General features: G+C 48.2%; 1 long non-coding RNA gene across 1 annotated transcript; it reads right to left on the reverse strand.

Annotated features, from left to right (window-relative positions):
• Window positions 1-783: 783 nt before the first annotated feature.
• Window positions 784-4,523, reverse strand: LOC126038292 (uncharacterized). Its single transcript, XR_007505987.1, has 3 exons — window positions 4,464-4,523; window positions 3,989-4,052; window positions 784-1,129 (listed from the first exon to the last, which is right to left on the reverse strand). It is a non-coding gene; the product is annotated as an uncharacterized LOC126038292 (long non-coding RNA).
• Window positions 4,524-10,699: the final 6,176 nt, after the last annotated feature.

Raw genomic sequence — 10,699 nt, forward strand, 5'->3', positions numbered from 1 at the left:
ATTTCATCACTACATTTCTGTCTCAAGGGGCCCAGTTGTATTTTATTTTCTAGTAACACGGTATCTATCCAATTCCTGTCTCTGACTTAAGAGATGAGCAACATGCAATTTCTTCAATGTCTACTTATCACATGAGGAAGTCAACAAACCTCTTTTCACAGTTACAAGCACTTTTCAAAGACGTGACAGTCCGCTCCGGTCATCAATTGACCCTGAACAAGTTGGAAAATGTAACAGGATCAATAAATGTGAGAAAGACCTTTGGTATTATGGAACCCAGACAAACCGGTGCAGCAGCTTTCTTCCCTATTGATTGGAAAAGAATGCTGTTTGGCTGCTGCTTATACAGATAATCCACAAATTATTTGCTCTTCTTCTTAGCCAAAGGGCTAAGGCAGTGCCATCAGCAACTTCATAACATACCCTGAAACAAAAAGCAGATATTACAGCTCCAAGTCTGAGGAAACAGCATCAATGATTAAGACAGCTCTAACATGGAAGGCCTGGTAAGTGGCAGTGGTATAAGGCACTAGCAATTTATCAGGGCTCTCTTTCAAATGCTGGCATTTTCTGTGACTTGGATTTTGCCTATTATTATGAGATCATTACATCACCTATCACACAAGTGTAGCTTTGTTAACTTTGAAAGAAAAGCTGCTAGACAATATACAAAGTTAGACAAGCAAGGGCAGTACACAGTGATTTCACAGGCAATCTGGAATTGGGCACCCGACTTGAATTCCTGGCTTTGAAAACCTCTCTCCAAATGAATTACCTTCTTTCACTAAGATCCAGCAGCAGTTCTCTCCTGTGCCTCATGCTCTTCTTTAGTCAGCCAAAGCCCACGGAGCTGCACTGTAAGCTTGAACACCAGGATGCCAGCTTCGTGTCCTATTTCTGTCACCTAGTTCTTACGTACCGTTTCTTGCCAACCAAAAGGCCCAGTGATTCCTCCTCACACATCACACTGGAGTTAGTACATCCAAGCATTACTTCTGCAGCGCTACATTTGCACGGATTAGCTGCTGAACCCTCCAGATGATGTACTGCTTTTCAAGAAGGGTGTAGTATAACTGGCGAGGGTCTACAGCAAGTCCAAGAGGGTGTTCAACGATGTACAGGAGTCTGACTTCAAAGCATAAATTGAAAAACAGCCGCTTAACCTGGAAAGGGCAATACTGAAGAGAAATAACAATGTTTAAACTCTAAAAGGTAGCTATAAGGAAGAACTTTTGTGTACATCCACTGCACACAGTTACACGGAATCATGGGGCTTAAATTACAACCTGAAAAACTTAGGGTATGTGGCAATCTTTGCAACAGTAGTAATAATTACAGGAAATGTTTAAGAATAAATTAGGCAAGCATTTGTCAAGAATGGTACAGAAAGTTGATCATTCACCTCTAGAATGAGAGCAACACTAGACTATCTTCAAAGGTTCTTCTTTCCCCACTGCTGTCCCTCTCCGTATTTCTACCCTCATCCAACACAAGCATCATCCCCAGCTGTGCACTTACAATTATATCTGCACATGCACGTGTCTAGAGATGCACATTTATTTCTTCGTTACACACAGTCGAAGGAGAGTACTCATAGGTAAGCCAATTTACATAAACAGCTTTTGAAAGTTAAACACCTCAGCTTCTTGCAAAACCGTCAGCCCAACAGAACACCGGGAGCGGTATGTAAATTCTTATTCCAAAACTGTGTTCTCTTAAATCTTATGAAAACCATTTCTAATATAAAGCCTGACTTGTCTATTTTCTGACACTCCCGTTCTCTATCATCAGGTACTTATTAGACAGTAAAACAACTGACAGGGCAAACACCATAACTAGCACAATAGCTGACTTCCGTAGCAGTTGCATATCATGTCTGAATAAACGTGAGTTTAGTACGTAGATACACATTCAGAAATGCACAAGAACTGAAAGGAGTAATCTGTAACTGGTAGACTAAGAACACTGCAATAGCATGCAATGTAAATCAACATGCACCTATAGGGAAGGGAAGGGAAGTACAGAAACATTCTTCTGGATTTAAAAAAAAAAAAAAAAAAAACAAAACACAGCAATGGTAGGAAAAGGTACTTGGAACGTGCCACTTTCAATCCACTGAAACGACGTCTGCAACAGCAGTAAGAACACTGGCAAACTACCTTCTCTGTTCCACAGGGCCTTGAAACCCATACGCATCGTCTGTTGCCAGTTGCCGTTAGGAAACAAAGGCACTGAGATCAGTAGAAGTGTGTAGAACACCGAAAATGAAACTTTTGAATACGTCACATGCAAGATCCTCATTCTCCGTACAGTCCACAAGGTTACACAATTGTAAAATACTTTGTAAGAATGAGAATCCTGAAGTTTGCCTTGGATTAAAAAAGTTTTAAAATTCCGTTTTGTTTTGAGTTTTTTTTCCAAGGGTTTTAGAAATAAAAGCATCTTGGTAAAGTGATTTTCACACACTGCACAGACACAAGCAGTGTTTCTCCCACTGCGAGAGGAGTATAAAAATACTCTTATCTAATATGTTATAGACAAGAGTGACCAAGGTCACAGGAGAATCTGTACTTTCCCACGGATTACAAGGAACGGGCTAGGTGCTTTGTGCCTCCTATGCAGCTGGAGCATGCAGTTGCCTGGTAACTTGTTCTGAGCTATTGCATCTTAATCACACATACATGGAGGAATACCAAGCTGACCGCTTAGGCTTATCAGCCAAAACAGTTTACAGCAACACAATAGTTTAGAGCAATTCAGGAAGTTTAACACTGAATTTAGGTATGTGCTTATATGGTTTGATGAACAGAACTTTTATAAATGAAAGGGAAACAACAGATGACTTTAGAGCATACAAAAGGTATAGTCTACAAACCAAATATCAATTATTCGCAATATTTACCTGTTCAAAGGGCATCATGTAATGTCTCAGACTCAACAAGCATAAACTGACAGACTGTTATGACTTGAAAATTTTTAAAAAGTTCTAATAGCGTGCCCAAAACGGAGGTGTTTCAGTGTTCAGGCTAGACTCGTTGTCTCCAGTAAATACATATCTTAATTCTAACACAGCATAAAAACCGATTTATAAATGTCCTCTTGTAAAAATGAAACTGTTCCAATCGCCCTGTTCACTCCTATTTAAGATATTAAATAGGGCAAATAAGAAGTAACTTGAACCAATCCCTCCCACCCAGCTATAAACCAGGACCATATACAGCCCTTGCAGACTACACAAGATCCTGTCTCATTCCAGCCGTATCATTAGCATAAGCTGTGCAAACCCATGCAAATCAACAGGTTTTTCAGGCATAAAAGCAGACTCCAACAGCAGTTAAGCCACTTCTTACAACTGACAAAGTCATACTTCCATCACTGATCATAGCACAAGAACAAAAGAGAATGGGTCTTTATTGTCCTTCATGAACTTGAGGAGCTGCAAGAAACCAGTGAAGTTACAAGCCTGGATTCTGTAACGTCGCTACCAGCATAATTTCCAGATCAAAGATCCGGCCTCCTGTTAAGATCATCAAACATAATTTTGAGTTCAGAGGACAAGTCATCACAACACTAGGTTAGGTAGAGTATAAAACCTTATCATCAGATTCTCAGCTAGTTTAAGTCAATGTATTCTGTGTGTTCCGCTGAAGTCAATGAAACTAAACACACTATCACAGGAAAGAGATATTTCAGCACGCCTCAGACCTGGAAAACTATCTTGAAAAATGCCCGTCACTTTTAACACAAATTCTCTGCACTTCCCACGATCTCTCAACAGCGAGCAGCAGTAAGACCCTAACAGTTACTTGCAACGTCTTTCTTGCATAGCATTCATTTTTATTTTAATTTTAAAAGGGGCAACTAATAAGATTTTTGCAGCTACTCACAAAAATCAATAAGCAAAGACATTTGTTCCAAGATTTAAATTACTTGTATAATTTAAGAAACTAGCAAAGCTCTGTAAAGTAAAATAGATACATTTACCTACTAATGTAGGAAACTACAGACAAACTTCAGGAAATGACCAAAGGTGCAGAGGATAGGCTAATAGGCTAAAATCAGAAAAACAACAACAACAAAAAAAAAAACCCCAGGAGTTCTACAGAAAAATGAGTGAGCAGCCCACAGCACTGTCAGACAACAGATTTTTTTATCCCCGATTCCTCCACCCCTTCTTCTTATTCCCCCACCCCCGTTTTTTTTAAAGGAAATAATTTTTCTATTGTGAAACACATTGTCAGTGACGCAGTTGAAGCCAAAAGTTTAAATGAGTTCAGGAGAGGATTAACCGAATTCTAAGACATGTGCCAACACAACTGCTATAGAAAGCATCTGCATCATGGTGAAATGCAAACAGCTACTCTGAGAACAACACACTATTCTTCACTAAATTTGCCTTTTACCCTGTTGTATAGTTACTAATGTTGAAAAGAGTCACTGCTGTGCAAGAAACTAAAACTTACAGCGCTTCATGCTCGGAGAGAACTGTGGCCCATCAGCTCGTAGCGGTGAAGTCTATACAACTTAACACGTTTCACGGCATCCCTTCTTCGAGAAAAGGCACACGCCACGCCGCCGTAAAGGGCAGCAACCGGTTTCCGACGTGCCAGACACACTGCCGGAAAGCGCGGCGTCTTTTCGTCGTGAAAAGAAACACGCCACGCCGCCGTAAAGGGCGTCAAGCGGTTTCTGACGTGCCCGCCACGCTGCCGGAAAGCGCAGCGTCCAATAGTCGTGAAACAGAGGGCGCCACACCGCCGTAAAGGGCGGCAAGCGGTTTCTGACGTGCCCGCCACGCTGCCGGAAAGCGCAGCGTCCAATAGTCGTGAAACGGAGGGCGCCACACCGCCGTAAAGGGCGGCAAGCGTTTTCCGACATGCCCGCCACGCTGCCGGAAAGCGCGGCGTCTCATAGTCGTGAAACGCAGGGCGCCACACCGCTGTAAAGGGCGGCAAGCGGTTTTCGACGTTCCCGCCACGCTGCCAGAAAGCGCGGCGTCCCATAGTCGTGAAACGGAGGACGCCACACCGCCGTAAAGGGCGGCAAGCGGTTTTCGACGTGCCCGCCACGCTGCGGGAAAGCGCGGCGTCCCATAGTCGTGAAACGGAGGGCGCCACACCGCCGTAAAGGGCAGCAAGCTGTTTTCGACGTCCCGCCACGCTGCCGGAAAGCGCGGCGTCCCTTCGTCGTGAAACAGCGGGCGCCACGCCGCCGTAAAGGCCGGCAAGGGGTTTTCCTTCCCCACGCCGCTGCTAACGGCACCCGCGTTAAGGGAAACTCGAGAACACCGGAGGGCCAGCTGGCCGCCCTCACGACAGGGCTCGGGGGCTGCCTGCGGCTGCAGCACAAGCTTCAGGGGAGGGGCTGCAGCTGGGGGCAGCCGCACGGGCCGAGCGGGGCCGGGGGAAGGCGCCGGGGGAGCTCCGGCGACTCGGGCAGGCGCCCGCTGGACGCGCCTGGAGGGTGCCCGCCTCCGTCCCCTCTTCCCTTCTGTCGGCTCTCGGGGACCTGCCCGGCGCTGCCCTGGCCCGGCTCGCCTCTCGCGGACCGGGAGCCTGCCGCGGCGGCCGCTTCGCAGCTTCCCGTCCCGCCGGCCCCGGGCGGCCAGCGGGCAGGAGGCACCCACCGGCCCCGCTCCCTGCGCGCCGCCACGCTGCTCCCGGGCACCGCGCATGCGCGCCGGCCGTACGACGGCGCGCCGGAGGGCTCAGAGCCGTCGCGCGAACGCCGGGCTGCAGTACCGCACTTTGCCCACAAGGCGGCACCAGCGGTGGCGGCGCTGCTGCTGCTGCGCACCTGTGCGGTGCCGGCGCTGCTATTCGGCGCTTTGCGCGCGGAGCGCCCGCCGACACCGCGCCCGCGGGGCGGCAGCGGCGTTTCCTTACCGGGAGGAGGAAGCAACGAGCGCGGCGGCACTTTGCCCCGGGGCCGCACTGCCGGTACCGTCGGACGGCACGTGTAGGACCGGGGCAGCCCCGCGCACTCGCAGCCTCTGAGCTGCAGTACCGAACATTGGCCGCGGGGTGGCAGCGGCGAGGGCTTGGCAGAACGCGCCAGCACGCAAGCGCGGCACCCCAGCTGCAGTATCGGACTGTGGTCGTTAGGTGGCGAAAGAGAGCGCTGGCGCAAGGGGCCGCCACCGCGCATGCGCGGCTCCCAAGCTGCTGTCCCGTGCTTTGGTAGCCAGGCAACAGGCGGAGAGGCGTAAACCGCGCCTCCGCGCATGCGCGTTTGCCGAGGCGTCGTGTCGCGATTGGGTTGCCTGGCAACAGCGGCGAGCGCCGTAAACGGCACAGCGCGCACGCCAGGCGGCCGTAACGCGTTCTGGTTGCTAGGCAACAGCAAGAGCGCCGTACAGGGGGAAGCACGCATGCGCGGACACAGAACTGCCGTAACGCGATCTGGTTGCTAGGCAACAGCAGCGAGAGCCGTACAAGGCGCAGCGCGCATGCAGAGCTGCCGTAATGTGCCTTAGTTGCCAGGCAACAGCGACTAGCAACGTCAATGTGCCACTGCGCATGCGCACCAGCAGAAGCCCACCGACTCACGCCACCGCGCATGCGCGCCTCCCCAACACCAGTTCCCATCTTTGCTCACTGGGCAGCAGAATCCGTATCTCCGCAAGGATCCTCTTCTGAGCATCAGCTGCATGAGGGACGACTGACAGCTGAGCCCAGTAGACACCAGCCGCAGGCGGCAACTCCTTACTGGGGGCACAGGGCTGACATCGCCCTGCCCTCTCCCCCCTCGCAGCCCGGGCACTCCTCTTCATCGCCTCCCTTCCAAAAAGCACCCGAGCGGCTGGAGCGTTTACAGCAGTCAAGTGCAAGGAGCAGACAATTCGGGCGGCCGCTTCTGTCCCTGCCACCCCCCCCCCCCCCCCCATTATCTAGAGAGGACAAGCAGCACAGGGAACCTGCAAATGGGGGGGTGGGGGTGGAAGGGGGGGTGTCCCCTGCAGCAAGCCCCAGGGACTGCTGTATCCCTCTGCATGGGGCATCAGGGTTGCGGGAGCGACAGCAGCCAGTCAGCAGACGCTGGCGAGAGATTTACAACAAAATATAACGCCTGGTTCAGGTGACAGCATGAAGGCAGGCCACAAGAGACCCAAAGCTGCTTCGTGCCAGAGGGGCAGCTCTGTTCGGCAGGAAAGGCCGCGGCCCAGCGCACCAGATGCGAGCGGCCCACCTGCAAGCGAGCGATACCCCGGCGACCCTGGGGCTCAGTCGGGGTGGGCACCTCCGTGCTATCAGAACGCTGCTCTCCTAATCCTGCACGCACGCAGGCAAGGCTCCTTGCGGGGGGCTTGTCTCTTATCGAAGAGACGCTGCACGGTGTTAGGTACCGCCCTGCCCTCCGGTGTTCAAAGTAATCAGACGTTGAGGCAGGGAAAGCAGAGAGGCCTGTCGGGATATTAGATGTCCTCAGCAGAGGACCGCAGAGCCCTCGAGATTCCATCTTTGCTCCCTACAGGAGCGTGGCTCCGCGCTCCTTGCCGCTCCTGCCAGCAAGCGTCACAATTGCCCTTTGCCGCCTGCAACACGGCCCCAGTACTGCCGCTTACAGAGCGAGAGGTGCTCGCTATAAAGCGGCGATGAAGAACAAGGACGGCCCGTCGAGATGGCAGGAGGAACACAGAGAGCCTCCAGCATTAGCCAGGCAGGGCTTGCAACTCACCTCGTGTCCTGGTTTAACGCCAGCCGGCAACGAAGGCCCACGCGACCGCTCACTTGCTCCCCCGCCCCCAGCGGGACGGGGACACAATCGGAAAGGGCAAAAGTGAGAAAACTCGTGGCTTGAAACAAAAACAGTTTAATCATCATTAAAAAGAAACAACAACAACAACAACTTGTAAGGAAAAGAAGAAGAACAAACGACAGAGAACAGGGTGCAGGCAGCACACCAGGGGTCTGGAGCCTGATGGATGATGGGGGGTGGTGGTGTGGAATATGGAGGAGGGAAAGGAGGGAGGCAGGGCAGGAGATAGGAGAGCAGGGGGCGCAGGGGGGAAACAACTCGCGTGGGTTAAAAACTCGTGTGGGTGAAGGGAGTGGGCTGGAGCAGGAGATGGGGGTGTGCATGGGGGAGACACGGACATAGTGGGGAGGGTATGTGTGGGTACAAAGGTGCACAGGGGGGTACTAAAACCAGATGTGCTGCTTCACAGAAATACGGTCCCACCTGAATTCAGTAGTAGGGTTTCTTCTGCGCTTAAACATTAATCAGGCATTTAAAAGCTTCAGTAGACTTGCAAACTGAAACCTCTGACAATTTATGTAGTCTTCTAATTTCTGATATCCAGGATATGTGAAAATAAAACTCTTAATTCAACAGTTTTCACCGAGAATGATATGTGTTAATCTAAATCACACAAAGTGAATAATATCATGTTAGCCATGTAGCCTTTATTAAGAGGTTGAAATTACCTTCTCAGGATCTTTTAAGCTTCTAAGCGCAAAATAATTAGTGTAGCTCACAGATGTGGAAGAGAAATCTTTTGGTATCATAACCAAAGTAGTCTTCTCCTCTATGAATGGCAACACAATCTGTAATACTGCATCGACACCTCAAAACCCATTCTGTCTCTCCCCTTTTGTCATCCAATGTTGTCTTTTAGATATGTCAAGAAATTCTTTCATTGTCTATCCCATAAAATGAGAAGTAGATTATTATGGAAGAGCTCCACAGATAAAAAGTTAATGCATAACATTAATTATAAAAGATTGAGCAAGGAGAGTGTGGGCCTGTTGCTGAATGGGGCAGGTAATTTAGTGATAACAGAGTCAAATTACGCTGAGGTGCTCAGTGCCTCCTCTACTTCAGTTGTCACCATGAAGGTGTCTCAGGCTTCTGGGCGGTGGTGGTGGCTGGGAACAGTCAGCATAAAAAGTTAATGCATTAGACTAGCTGTGATATAAAAATTACTGGAGATATATTTATGTGTGATGTTCTGATGAATTATCTAGTTGTTTACAATTGCTAGGACTTCTCTCAGCGGTAAATCACTGGCAATGTGCACGAACACAAGAAACTCTTCACGGGGCACATTCATCCTTTATGCAGTTAAATGAAGTTTTTAAATCACAAAAAGATTTGGCTGTTACACAGTCTGTGTAAATTACATGATAGTAACCCAAACCACAAGACCATGTCTCTCCTACTTTGCTCTGTTGCAGAAGAATCTCAGCTTGCAAAGCACATCAGTTTTCCGTAAAACAGATAACCAGGGTTCACACAGTCAGACTTTTCATTTAGAAGGCCACAGAAAGAATCATAAAGAGACCGAGTATCTTTTCCTTAAGCATCCTGTTTACAGACAGCTATGTTACCTCCAAGTGCTATGAAAGTTACTTTCTCTAAAACTATCTTCCATTTAGTTTTCCTTTTTTTTTTCTTCTTTTTTTTTTCTTTTCTTCCCCTGAAAACTATCTTATAGCTTAATCCTTATAGGATTTTTTTTCAAGTTTTGTTTTTTTCTAACGAGTATCAACACATGAAAACTCTAAATAGTTTCAGGAAGGTCAGTATTTGCTACAGTTGCACTTGATCCAACATCCCACTTTTTTTTCCACCAAGCAAAGGAGTTCAACCAAGTTTCTTTCAAGAGCCATACAGGAGAAAGTACAGATTCTGCTCTGTCTGCTAACAAGCAGGCGAAGGAGCTGCTACCGATTTGAAAACTACAGAGGCTCTGCTGTGCCCATTTTCAACTGGGGAAGAGAAATAGCCCATCCTGTTTCAATATTTAGGTCCACTTTTTCTCATTTGCAAAGCAGATCCACTGCCTTGGGAGACTGACCAGAATTACCTGGAACAAACATTATTGTTGCCTAGGATCTGTTTGTTAGTTGAGAAAACAATCACTATGTCCCTGTGATAATATGACACGATTTCATCAAGACATTTCTGTCTCAAGGGGCCCAGTTGTATTTTATTTTCTAGTAACACAGCATCTATCCAATTCCGGTCTCTGACTTAAGAGATGAGCAACATGCAATTTCTTCAATGTCTACTTATCACGCGAGGAAGTCAACAAACCTCTTTTCACAGTTACAAGCACTTTTCAAAGACATGACAGTTCGCTCTGGTCATCAGCTGACCCTGAACAAGTTGCAAAAAGGATCAATAAATGTGAGAAAGACCTTTGGTATGAGGGAACCCAGACAAACTGGTGCAGCAGCTTTCTTCCCTATTGATTGGAAGAGAATGCTGTTTGGCTGCTGCTTCTACGGATAATCCACAAATTATTTGCTCTTCTTCTTAGCCAAAGGGCTAAGGCAGTGCCATCAGCAACTTCATAATAAACCCTGAAACAAGAAGCAGATATTACAGCTCCAAGTCTGAGCAAACAGCATCAATGATTGAGACAGCTCTAACACGGAAGGCCTGGGAAGTGGCAGTGGTATAAGGCACTAGCAATTTATCAGGGCTCTCTTTCAAATGCTGCCATTTTCTGTGACTTGGATTTTGCCTATTATTATGAGATCATTACATCACCTATCACACAAGTGTAGCTTTGTTAACTTTGAAAGAAAAGCTGCTAGACAATATACAACACAAAGTTAGACAAGCGAGGGAAGTACACAGTGAGGTCACAGGCAATCTGGAATCGGGCACCCGACTTGAATTCCTGGCTTTGGAAACCTCTCTCCAAATGACTTACCATCCTTTCACTAAGATCCAGCAGCAGTTCCCTCCT

The sequence above is a fragment of the Accipiter gentilis genome, chromosome 5 (assembly GCF_929443795.1).
Source record: "Accipiter gentilis chromosome 5, bAccGen1.1, whole genome shotgun sequence".
Taxonomy (NCBI): Eukaryota; Metazoa; Chordata; class Aves; order Accipitriformes; family Accipitridae; genus Astur; species Astur gentilis.